At 36.3% G+C, this 13,780-nt stretch overlaps 1 protein-coding gene across 2 annotated transcripts in view; it reads left to right on the top strand.

Moving 5' to 3' along the window:
* The window catches only part of LOC131693828 (roundabout homolog 2-like), a 428,860-nt gene that overhangs the window by 243,909 nt on the left and 171,171 nt on the right, over window positions 1–13,780 (top strand). The window lies entirely within an intron of this gene.

The raw sequence follows: 13,780 nt of genomic DNA on the forward strand, positions 1-13,780 counted from the left end.
CGCTAGCCATCGCTACGATCGACTAACAGATTACCAGCAATCGTTATTTGGACCTTGCTGATTACAATTGGATACAATGGTTGTTTACATATGCGAAATTGAGTGCGATGATCAGGGCTGCAGAGAGAAAATACGGGCCCGGGGGGTCTAACGTACGGGCCCCCACCACTATGTATTGCCTGAGTATAAAAAAGTTAATGTTTGAAATCCATTGGAGTTCACTGATATTATGTATAGTACACTGAAATTTTATATTTATGTACCAGTTTTTAGCTCTAGTTGTTTGTAGTGCCAATGAAGGAAGAAAAATGTAGAGTTTTTTGTTCTTTGGGTGTTTTTAATACCTCTTTGACAGTTTTGGTGATTTTGAAAAGCGCCATTTTTGTCAATAGTATTTATAAAAGTAAGGAAATGGAAAGATTAAAAATGTAGTAATTACAAAAATTAAAAATATCTAAACGGCGATCAACGGCAAAAGATAAAAAAAACAATAGGAAAACTAAATATTAAAAGAATGTACAAAAGAGCCAAAAACAAACAAAATCAACCAAATAAACAAATTAATGTCAATTGTCAAATCGAGAAAAATCAAAGCAAAACCTATTTAAAAATTATAAAAGAAAGCAGGAAACTAGAAAAACATATTGCGAAGATTAAAAAAGTCGAACATTGTTGAACAAATGATGAAAATAATGAAAAATCGATTGGAAAGTTGGAAAAATTTCAAGAATCAATGAAAATGAAAAAAAAACTACTAAAAAGAATACAAACATTAATATAAAAAATACACAAAACTGAAAAACTAGATAAATCAAGAATAATAAAATTTATTTAACTTTAAAAACAAGTAATATTTAAAGCAATAGAAAAAGTAAATAAAACGCCAAGAATGCATAAAATTAGAGGAGTATATATAAACGACAAGAATAAAATAACCATAGAGAAATTAAAATAAAATGGATCCGGAAAATTTTGAAAAACTGGAAAATTGGAATGATGAAAAGATGAAAAAGTAAAAAAAAATGGAAGTGTTGAACAAAAACAGAGCAAACAGACAAAATGGAAAACAAAAAATGGTAGAAACAAGCCACCATGTTGGCTATAAAAACACAAAAAATGGAGAAATTAACACGAAGAAAATGAATAAAATGGATTAAATTATTTAAAGAACAGAAAAATCACTAGAAATTAAAATTGAAATGAATTCAAACAACGAACTAAATGTAAAATGAAGAAAAAGAGTGCATAGTGTCAAAAAAAGATAAATCAAATGTTTTTTTAGGAAAATAAAATTAAAATTCATGGTAAACGTATAGGAAAATGGTCAACAGAAAAAGTACTTTCAAGATAGGTTAAATGGAAAGTGTAAGTAGCGGTTTGCCCACTACTCGGGTTCTTGTTTGCCCAGCGTACCCTTCTTTTCAGGGCGGCCTAGGTGCCTCTACCGGAATTTCGGATTCGGGTAACAACAAACAAAAAAGGGAAAAATAAATAAACTAAATTTACCGACTTATATTTCCTCCTATTTTCCTTGCACTGCACTCTACGCTGCTTGTCGACCTGTTGCTGTTGACGGGAAGGCAGGCGGTTTCTTCCGACCGGCCGGGAACACAACGGCCGCGTTCTCCCTGATCGTTTCCGTTTAACTGCTATCGCAGCGGTCCTTTGCGTTTAGCTAGGGAGGTGAGCTTGGCTCCTTTGTTGGAACCTCCCTAGCGACGTTGGCGAATTATCGCCGGATCGACTTGCAAGCGATTCCGGAAGTCACCGCAGTGCACTTCCCAGGGGAACCTTTGTCCGCCCTGCTTCGTTCTCCTTGGCGATTAATTGTGGAGGAGAGCTAGGCTCGTTCGACTGATCCTCCACAGTGAAAACGGTCGGTGTTTTGACTCCTTCTCGTTTAGCCGGGGAAGCGAGAGCACTCCTTAGCGATTAGCTATTCTCTTACGGCGAATCAACACCGTATTTATGTGTGCCCGAACCACGGGCTGGCACTTTCGACGGTAAAACTTGCCGTCGCACGCGCGCGCTCTGCCTCACTGGCACTAGATCGATAGAAAAGGATAGAATATTTGGGCATCTGTTCACTGCCGTGGTTCGTGACGCTCTGTCTTTTCACGATGGCCGCCTTCAGCACTTGACCATAACCAACCGCCTTGTCGCATAGCTGTCAACGATGAGCAGCATAATCAGTGCACCCGTATTTTCGCAAGAGGAGAGCGGTAGCCTACCTAAGCCCTGTGTTATTAATACTCAAACATAAAACAAAATTTTCTACACCTATCTGTACGCACAAATCCGTTCACAAACGCGAAACTATACAAAAATTTACAAACTAAATGTGAACGGTATCGAACAGCGGTGAGCATAACTTTACGTAAACAATACACTCTACGGAGTGTATACGTAAAAAAGGTACATTTCCACCCAGTGCTAAATTGTTTCCCTGACGAGCTACAAAACAATAAAGAAATGACAATAACGAATTAAACCTTGCGAGAAAGGTATAAAAAATAAATAAAATTATATTAAATGAACAAAACTATGAGAAACGAAAAATTAAAAACTAGAAAATAAGGAAGAAAATAGGAGAACGGCAAAAAATTAATTAATAAGACAAATTGGAATTGATTTGAAATTGCTTTTGGAAATGCAAAAAAAAATGAAAAAAAGGAAATAGAAAAGGGCTTTGATAGGAATAAATGTAGTAAATAGATAAATTCTAAAAATTAGATGGAATGATAAAAGAAACAAATAAAAAGCAGTGTATTCAAATATGAAACAATAAGAAAAATAAAATAAAGAAAGCAGAATTTTCTCGAAAAATTGCGAATAAAATTAAATAACAGAGAAATAACTATAAATTAAAGTGATAGCAATAGCAATAAAAAATAAAGCAAAAGTAAGGAACGTAAAAAGATGGATAAAATAAAAGTATGGAAATAGATAAAATGCAGAATCTTAAAATTGTAGAAATACAAATACAATCCTTTGGTTGTGTATACGACTGTCGGATTTTTTATGTATAAGGGTTTTCGGCATGCAGTCTTTAAAACACTGTGGACAGATTTTTACCTTCTCTCCTACGTTTCGACAATGTATTTTTGTCATCTTCAGGGATTGCTACAACGATCGTTTTTAAGTTTTTTTGAAATATGTTTGTTAATTTTTTGTTTACTCACAATGTTTTCTGTCTGTTTGTCTGTGATCTTTTTGTGAAAAGATAAAAATGTTCTATTTGTTTGTCTCTATTGCACATCTGATTACTGTAATTAATGTTATTTATTAATTATGCTCACTTTTTTGGAATTATGCTGTTATGTCGATCACAATCCTGAATTTTTGCATTAAAATTGTGAATTTAATTCTCATTATAATAAAGCTACAACTACGGTTAGAACGACACAATGGTCTGTACGATTGGTATTGGGAATTGGGGTTTTCGTGTTGGTTAATAGTTTGTGGGGATGTTCTTGTTTTATTTCTGTTTTTGTGGGTATAGCTAAGTGGTCCTGCGTATGTTTGGTTTAAACCATCTACGTCAGTACGTTTGTTAATGGAATTAGGAGAATTAAAAATGTGGCACATCTCTAAAATTGGTAGCGCAGACGATTTGGTCTATTATCTTCGTCATGGTGAGATTGAAACGGTGGTCGTTGTCTATGCAGTGTGCTAACAGAGCATTTTTTCTCTGAGATCACTTGGGAGTCTGTGTAAGTAAACCCGGTATTGAGCAGGTTGTCCAGTTGGTTGATTGTTGACTTATGTCCAGCCAGCCGTGTTTTGAGATAGTTAGTAGTCATCCCGATGTATGAGGCACTACACTCGGTATCGGCACAGATAATTTTATAGATGACGTTGTGGTGCAGTAGGTCTGGTGTTCCGTCTTTCACTGAAGGCGGTCTAACGGTATTCCGGTTACAGTATGCTATTTCGATATTTTTGTAGTCTTCCTTCAGTATTCGGGTGATTCGGGGTGATAGACTAGGTATATATAGTAATGATCTGTAGCTTTTTGGTTGGTCAAGGGAGGGATTGATTATTGGTGTTATTATGTTATCCGGTGGCAATTCTTCTGGTGGTATTGGGCTGGTGGTTTTCGCTTTTGGTATCAGTTCCAGCATTGGTTGATTGCCCGCAAAACTTTGTCTATTAGTGTGTCCATTACCATTTCGGCTAGCACTGGTGACAGTGAGTTTCCCATACCTGTCCCCTTGGTTTGTTGGTAGAACTTTTGGTCAAATTGGAAGTAGCTGGTTTCCATGCAGAACGACACTATTTCTAAAAACAGAGTTAAATTTTCTCTTTGAAATCAATCAAACACAATTTAGTAATTTAATGAACGCATGCATTTTAGAATCATTGGCAGCTGTAGGATTGTGAATCTTCTCTTCATGCTCCATGACATATAAAATTCAAAACAAAACTATTACCACTATACTCGTCATGAAAGGGGATTGTTGTGTATGCAATTTGCTGTTATAATGAAAATGTTGATAAAAGGCCGTATTTGAAAGAATTGTAAAACGTATTTATTTTTTTCTATCCCTCGCCTCTTTGCAAGGGGGAATTGGTAGTCGAAAATTGCCGAAAAAAGCTACGTCATTTGAGTACGATCCCTTGACAAAAATGTTTCGGTATCATCTCGTATCTGAATATTATTTTTTATGGATTTTGTAACAATGAACGGCAAACCAAATATGGGGAATGGGAATGCTTGAAATCAATTAGAATTTCGAATTAAAGTGATCACTCGACAGAATTCTGGAGCACTTCCATTGCTTTTTATTGTAAAAAAAACGCTTAAAAACAAATAAATATGCACTGTTTTATTTCTTAAGTAGCTCGCAGCACTAGGAGGAAAAATATCTTATTTTATTCACATTCACCGTAGAGTGTAATGTTTTGGTAAAGCACTCCACCTTTCTGTGCCGTTCACATTTAGTTGTATGTTTTTGCATTTGTTAATAGTTTTGTTGATTTAGTTGGATGTAGTGATTCGCTTTCTCGGATATTCACTAAGAATCGAAAAGCACCAGCCATTCTCGCTGGGAAGGATAACTCTAGCGAGCTTTGCTCTGCTCCACAGCAAACAAACACGGGGTGTGAAATCAAACGGGTGCACAGTGGCTCAAAACAGCGTTTTGAGGTACTTAATTCATTGGAGTCAAAACTGTTCATATTAGCGATTTCACATATTCTACAAAGTTTGTGTGTGTAAAAAGCGCCATCTTTTGGTAATTTTACTTTTGAAAAAAGTTGATCATAGTAGGCTATAGAAAATTTAACTTTTGAACCGAAAGAGATAACGCTTAGTAGTCTTCGACAAAGTTGTAGAGGAGAGTATTTTAATAAATTTTGCAGAAGACATGTTGTCTCTGTCACTCATAGTAATTGAGTTATGAGATGTTTTCTATGATGAGCTCCTTCAATTCTTATTTTTGCTTATAACTTTTTTGTTTATGATTTTTCGCGTTAGTAATGTTTGCAGGTATTTTTTATCATTACAAAATACACAACTTTTTCGAAGATACTAAATAACTGTGAATGCTGTGTAAAAACTTATGGCTGATTTTGATTTTATTTTAGCCTGTTTCTGAACCCATGTAACTTTACTTTCGGCAAAAATTGTAATTATACTATCAATTATTCTAATAGGACTGAGTTTCACCTACAAAACGAAGTTAAAATCGTTTGTCCATAGTCACTCGTTCAGAAGTTATACCCTGTCGAAAGTTTTATGTCTGGCCGTTTTGAATTCTCACGTATGGCTCATTGAACGAGTAGGCGCTGGTGTTCAAAGACGCTTTCGCTTGTTTTTCTGAGTGGCGCTCACTCTGTGTACTAGCGCGTTTGCCAGAAGGTTCACACCGATATTGAATGATTTTCTAATGGGTGATGTACAATTTTATCTCGGTTCGATTAATCGGATGAATTTTAGTTTCAGGATATGGAAGAATAAGTAAAATATATACATTTTCCATATAATTTCTGCATTAACCGGCTGATTATTTTCGAATATTTCATATCGTGGTGAATGCAGGAATTTTATGCATCTTCTTCTTTATCCTGAAGCTAATATTCACACGATAATTCGGACGGATATGAAATTTTACATCACCCGGTAGAAAATCGGTGTGAACCTTCCGGCAACGCGCTAGTACACAGAGTGCGTACCACTCAGAAAAACAAGCGAAAGCGTCTTTGAACACCAGCGCCTACTCGTTCAATGAGCCATACGTGAGAATTCAAAACGGCCAGACATAAAACTTTCGACAGGGTATAACTTCTGAACGAGTGACTATGGACAAACGATTTTAACTTCGTTTTGTAGGTGAAACTCAGTCCTTTTAGAATAATTGATAGTATAATTACAATTTTTGCCGATAGTAAAGTTACACGGGTTCACAAACAGGCTAAAATAAAATCAAAATCAGCCATAAGTCTTTACACAGCATTCACAGCTATTTAGTATCTTCGAAAAAGTTGTGTGTTTTGTAATGATAAAAAATACCTGCGAACATTGTTAACGCGAAAAATCATAAACAAAAAAGTTATAAGCAAAAATAAGAATTGAAGGAGCTCATCATAGAAAACATCTCATAACTCAATTACTATGAGTGACAGAGACAACATGTCTTCTGCAAAATTTATTGAAATACTCTCCTCTACAACTTTGTCGAAGACTGCTAAGCGCTATCTCTTTTGGCTCAAAAGTTAAATTTTTTATAGCCTACTATGATCAACTTTTTTCAAAAGTAAAATTGCCAAAAGATGGCGCTTTTTACACCCACAAACTTTGTAGAATATGTGAAATCGCTAATATGAACAGTTTTGACTCCAATGAATTAAGTACCTCAAAACGCTATTTTGAGCCACTGTGGGGTGTGAAGGTTCAATGGGATAAAGTAAACCCAAATGGCACTTTTAAAATAATATTTGTCAACGCCAAGAGGGGCCCTCCTTACCAATTAGGGCCTGCATCCCGAGGATGATGTTTATGCGGACTGGGTGCTGGACGATTCCTGGTACAGAAAAGGGCAACCCAAAATCGCAAAATAATGTAATGGATTCTTCCGGGTGAATTTGGATTTACCTGTACGAAGACACGAAATTCGCCTCCAAAAACCGATGTGGTAACCCTACGCAGGGTTTTTTCTTTCAATAATTCGTTTTCAAAGATTGGAAATTTAATTGATCAAAAAAATCGATTTCATATTGGCAAAATTTGAAGACAACCTCATGACTTCTAATCAAACAATTTAATTGTTTAACCCTTACAAGTCTGACCATATTTTTGTTTCGATTATAGACATTTTAACTTTAAGGTCATCCGCTTCTTCATTCAGGTTAGGAATTTTCCTATAAAAAATCTCTATTCCTGTGTGCGGGGTTGGGGTTCGAACTCAGGTGAGCTGCGTACACGACATTCAATGTACAAATTCCGCTATGCCCGCTGGACTCTGATCTTGTTTCGATGCGAGAATTAGGTTGGTATAAACATAGTTGATACCAAATATGCAGTAGTTTAGAATTTTCGCTATTCTAGTTCCCTCATACACAAGATATTGAATTTTTAATTGCATTCTCAAATAAATTTTTGTCGAAAAAGTATTTGACAAAATTTTAGTTTCTGGTAAAAATCCGGACCCCCTTCAGAACAGCGGGCCCGGGGGGAAACACCCCCCCCCCTCTCGGCGGCCCTGGCGATGATGACTTGTAATGTATTTTCTTTCGAATGTTTACAAAGATTTTCTGGAAAAAAATGTGCTAGCCTATATGTCTTCTCTGTGATACAAAATCGAATCATTTAGAAATCTGGTATAGGTTTCATATTCGAGAAACGAGTTTCAGAAAATCGTTTCAAGTTGCCCATCTGCAGCAAAATTTCCTAATTTCAGCAGGCATCTTATCACTACAGAACTGAGACAAAATCTTCCGAAAAAATGTTCATCATCTTTCCAAAACAAAAAAGTGAGTACAAGTTTGACGGTAGCAACCCGACCGTTCCTTCAGTGCAATTAATAACATTAACGCAAACTTTTCAACACTCATTATGGTGCGAAGAGTCGCTCGGGGGCAACAGGTCCTTAACACGTACAATCTCACCAAACGCAAAGTATATACATACATCTACATATGTATTCGTAGGTATGTTCAAGCTACGAAATCCTGCATGCTTAATAAGCTTACGAGCGCGACGCTGATAAGTTAGTGTATGATGAATGGCTTTCCCGAGACTGGCTCCGTTCGCTGAACAAGCAATGGCTCTTTGACCCACACTAGTGGTGATCAATTTTAGTTGACTACTGCTTACTGAGAGCGGATTGATGGTCAGTCCACTTAATGAATGATGCGTAAATTGTCACCATTTTTTCCGAAGCTAACATTCAGAACCCGCTAGGATTTAGTCAACATGATTCTAGAGCATCTCTAATAAGAAAGCTGCTGCAAAAAGCGTAACATCTTAAGCGCGTGGAAGGAATTTCTACGGAAGAAGCTGTTTATTTTCGCTGCTAAAGGCAAGTTAGTCAAATTAAATTAACACGAGCCACGGTGTGCTGAAAAGATTCTCGTTAATTTAACTCAGGGAAAGTATCTACGGAAGATTTATTTCATTTCAGGTTGTCATCTCATCCTAATGAGACAAACATTCCTGGCACAGTTAAAGAACTCCTCCCGCAGCGTTAATTTTTTTCTAGAACCATGCATGATTTTTTAAAACAATTCATAATTTTTCAACTGTAGAAACAGATCGATTATCATAGAGTCTAGCAATATTTTAAATTAATGGAAAAATAATTGACAAGAACAATGATTTTTACGTCTTCACAGTGTTACCAAGTTAATTTTCATTACATTGTTGAATTATTCCATGATATTTATTTTCGTTCTTTTCAACTATCTTGAGTTGCTGAAGAATCGATTTCAATGGCTCTTTATTTCCTGTTGTCCAGAAAGTCCTATTATTATTTATTGCTACTTACTGTTCTCCACCAGTGTTGATTTCACATAGTTCTGCTAACACTGAACGCTGGTCCAGAATGCAAATTTAGCAGTAAATTTAAATTTTTACTAAAACTAAACAGCTTTGTCTTATTATGTATTTTGGAAAGTTTACTTTTTGTTAAAGCAAAAGTTAGGGTGGTTCTAATTTTACCAAGTTAAAAATATTAACTTTTTAGCAACCGTATTACTTTCAGTGAAGTTGTAATCATCAGGCAACTATTTGTTCCATGATCGAATTTCGGAAAAAGGCTTCGTGAAAACCGAAAATTCTCATATTTTACTGTAAAATTCGCGCGCTTTTCTTGAAAATAATAGAGAAAAAAAAATTTTGTTCAGTTTTCTGTGATTCATCGACAGGCTACACATATTGTGCATTCTAATAAAAAAATCAAGTCAATTAGTTGATTAGTTTTTGAGTTATCGTGTTCGACAATTTGAAAAACGCGGTTTCGATAAAAACGCTATTAAAGGGAGTTCCACATCAAATTGCATCCCGGAAAAACGCTGTAGAAAAAGACCAATTGGGTATTTTCTCTTGAAAATGTGAGTAGAAGTAGTTTAGAGTGTACTGTTCACACTATATTTTTATCCCCGTCAGTTTTTCGAAAATTGTTGCCGATATATTGAAATATGCGTGTGGTTTTCTCGCATCCTGGTGTCTTAAGTTCCCTGTCCTAGCTTTGTTGGCACCTTATAGACGATATAAAATGTTAACAGCGATGCTAAGAAGGCCGTTCCTTTCAAGATGAACATACACTGATGTTTTTTCTACGTGATTTATTTACACGCGAATTGTTAACCAAATAACAAATAAGCATTAAAACATAGTCTTATATCTGCTTTAAATTTGCATATAGGGCAGTGTCTTAGACCTAATAAGCTAATTTAATGCTAATTTAATTTTCATGTAATGCCAGAAAGGATGACATTTTGAACTATTTAAGTAAAACGCACCCCTAAGGAAATATGATAATAACTCAGCTATAGAACATCAATTGGGGGAATTAAATTAATGATATCGTCTAGCCTACATTTTCTTCTGTAATGACAATCATAACGCTTTGCAAAGCATTCAAAAACATGAAAAATATTCAATTTTTCAAAATCATTGAAAATTACCTTTTCAAAAATATGCGAGGCAAAACGCACCTGTGCGGGGACAAAATGCACTACAACAACGGTGCAAAATGCACCACAACAGCGATGCAGTATGCCATTAAATAGCCTTAGGTTATGCAATTAGCATGTTTTCAGAACGATTTTTCTGTTTTCGATTAAAAAATCGGCAAAATCAAAGAAGAGTGCATTTTGCCCCCAATGGAGCAGAGATATAAATTTAGCAAAAAGTGAACTATTTAGTGGTTTTTTGTATATAGTGCGACAGAATAATAATCAACGGTATAAATTGAACTGGAATGCACTGATATAATAAAAAAAACAGTATTTATAAGAGCTGAAAATCCTTGTTGCACGAGCCACAATAATTATATGAGAAGAGCACGTTATTGTATTTTGTTTATTTCTGGAGTTGCTATTGATGTACGGTTATCAAACTTTGACAGTATAAGTTAACTATGACTGGTACCCCTTTTTAGAAATTTTCAGCAGTTTTCGGTATAAACAAGTGCACTTTGCCCCGGGGGTGCGTTTTACCCCATCTTCCCCTGTGGGATAAATATTTTAACCCCAACAGATTTTAGATGAAAATTACCTTTATTCTCGAACAGCTTAATTCATTTATTCTCGACAAGTGCGCTGCTTTTGCTACCTAGGCTATATTGTACTTATTCAAATGCAGTATTGTATCATTACTGTTGTATTATTTACGACAAACTCCATTTGGCCAATTTCGAGAAAAATGATGCTTAAAGTTTGAGATTAACAGTTAACAATAACAAAATAACATTAATAACAGACTTCCGAGACAATTTGAAGAGTCATACCCCTAGTACTGGAACACTACTCCGGAAAATCCGGACGAGTTTCTGAATCCAAAACATCTAAAAGTGTCCAAATCGGTCAAAGCAAACCCTAGTTATAAGCATTTCAATTTGTGGGTACCCGGGTACCCACGTGTCGGCCTGTTACGTAGTAAAAAAAATCAGAAACCCCTCATCACTCCCCTTCTTACTATATCAACAATAGTAGTAACCGAAAAGCTTAACTTAGTGAAGTTCTAAGATGTCACAAAGTTTCAATATCCAGCTATGGATAAAACATGAGAATTTCATTAATTGAAACCTAAAAAGGTACCCGGATACCGCGTCGGACACATAACGGTTAAACATCTTGAAACTTATAAATGGTAGAACTAATTCAGAGCAGACAACTGACACTTCTATCTATTTTGTATTAATCCATCAATTATTGCGAATATTGGTTGAATAAATTAAGAGTTTCTGCTGAAAATAAAAACAAAAGTTGCACTCACACGTGTCATAAGTATTGATGACAAGATAGGTATATAACGTGTCATTATTTCGCACAATTTTTTTCTATGGAAACAAAGCATCAATTATTGATTTTTGTTCATATTTTCGGATTACTTTGATCTAGAAACACTCGGTGAGATGCCTTTTAAAAATTATTGATTTTGAAAAATAGTAATTTTTGGTTACAGTGTTGCCAAATATGCAATATTTCCAGTTTAAAACTAAAGCTGCATTTTCCCGCGATTCATGTATTTTTATTATAAAATTTTTGTGTATTTGTGCTCATCAGACAGTTTTGTATAGAAATTATCTGAAACTTCAATATCGCTTGAGCCAATCCCAAGGTACATCAATTTGAAGCAAAACCCTCACAATTTCTCATCACGTTTTCCGTTATATCTCAGTGGCTAACCAGAATTTAAAAAATCTGAAAATGCCGCTTTGTACAGATTTTTCGTAGCATTTTTAACTCAGTTTACCTAGAATCGCGTTTATCGTAAGAAGGAACGACAGCGACGATATGCCGAATTTTTTTTTGAAGAGATGACGAATAAACCCATAGCATTACATTAACCTATTGGCTTTATAATCGCTCTATAATTGCACTAAATGCAAATGTTAAGCATGTATGCTTTGAAGACCTGGAAACATGTGCTCTCTATATCTGCTTTATATATGTATATAAGATCAATATTATGGAAAGGCGCAATGCTTATGGTAACTTGGGTATATGCTGTTTTTGAAACCCCGGAATTCATCCACTGTTTCTTCTAGCTGACGGCATTGAGCAGTGTTTTGTTGTAACCGGATGCTACCATCCTGAATTTCAAAAAGGAGTCGACTATCAATTTTCGTTATCTATTAACCCTCCTTCCCCCTTGAAACCGCACGTACATTTGGGGTTTTCAGTGTTTTATGGATACCGTGAGCGTCAATCATCAATTAACGTTATCTATTGACGATCCTTTTCAAACAATATCCATATTTATTATGGTAACGCGATACATGTAAAATCCTTAATGTATTAGTAAAGTTTCGAAACTACTCGAGGTTCTGCGCACCTTAAATTAAATCCATGATTGCAGCTTGGCGGAGGGTGCAATCGTCCCGATTCCATCAACGACGTTCCACGGAACTTGCATGTTATGGCAACGACCTTTTCCGGTCAGCTTCAGAATTGCAGCTTAGCAACGGACGTGATCAGCTAAATTCCGTCACCGACGAACATCGGTTTGCCACGGAACGGCGCTATTTTTCCTGACCTTCTCCGATCAGGTAAAAAAGAAGCTACTGTAGATTCTGCGTACCCTGAATCCGATCCAGAGATGCAGTTTACCGTGGTCAGCTTGATTTTATCGTCTGTTTGTTGACAACGAAATATGAAAGCAGTGACTACGATCTGTTTCGGTCAGATAATAGCAGTCTAAAACAATTAGAGCAATTTGTAGTTCCCGCGTTTGTTTACACAAGTAAATGTATATGTTATGCCGAAGTAAGACATACAAATGCTGCCCCCGCAGAAAATCCACCCTATTACAGGCGGATGCCAGCACCATCGCCTCACGTCTTTTTACCGCTCAGGATATTATTTGCAGGAACTTGTTAGTATCTACTTTCAGAACGTGAGTGGACTATGCACAAAAATTGACGAGTTATCCGTCGTCGATGTTTCAGAGGTTGAATATGGTGTTATTGTTCTGACCGAAACGTGGCTTAATGATCAAATATCAATTCACTCCAGTTATTCGGCTTAAGGTACACGGTTTCTGTAACGATCGCGCTTAAGGTACACGGTTTCTGTAACGATCGCGCTCCAGACAGTACTGTGGTGGCGGTGTGCTTATCGCAGTGTCCAACCGGATCTTGTCCTAAGGGATGATCCATAAATGACGTAGCATTTTTTGAGTGATTTTTAACACCCCCCTCCCCCATCGTAGCATTTCGTCACAAAATTCTATATACCCCCCCTGATAATTACGTAGCTTGACGGTAACCCTCACCCCCCTCGTTGTCCCCGTGAAAAATCTAAAAAAATCAAAAACTATGTTAGTTAGATGAAACGGGTAAGATTGTCGTGACATCAGGTCAACCCCTCTTCCCCTTTAAAAAAGCTACGTAGCATGACATGACCCCCTACCCCCCTGTCGTCACACGTCATCACAAAATACAAAACTCCCCCCTCCCCCATATAATGCTACGTCATTTATGGATGGTCCCAAACATAAAACTGATAGTAACGATCTAGAACAACTGTGGGTAGATATTCGCGGTCGCGCTGCTAATATTTGTGTGGGTGTAGTGTGTATTCCCCTCGACTCCGCAAGTTATATAGATATTAT

The sequence above is a fragment of the Topomyia yanbarensis genome, chromosome 3 (genome assembly GCF_030247195.1).
Source record: "Topomyia yanbarensis strain Yona2022 chromosome 3, ASM3024719v1, whole genome shotgun sequence".
Taxonomy (NCBI): Eukaryota; Metazoa; Arthropoda; class Insecta; order Diptera; family Culicidae; genus Topomyia; species Topomyia yanbarensis.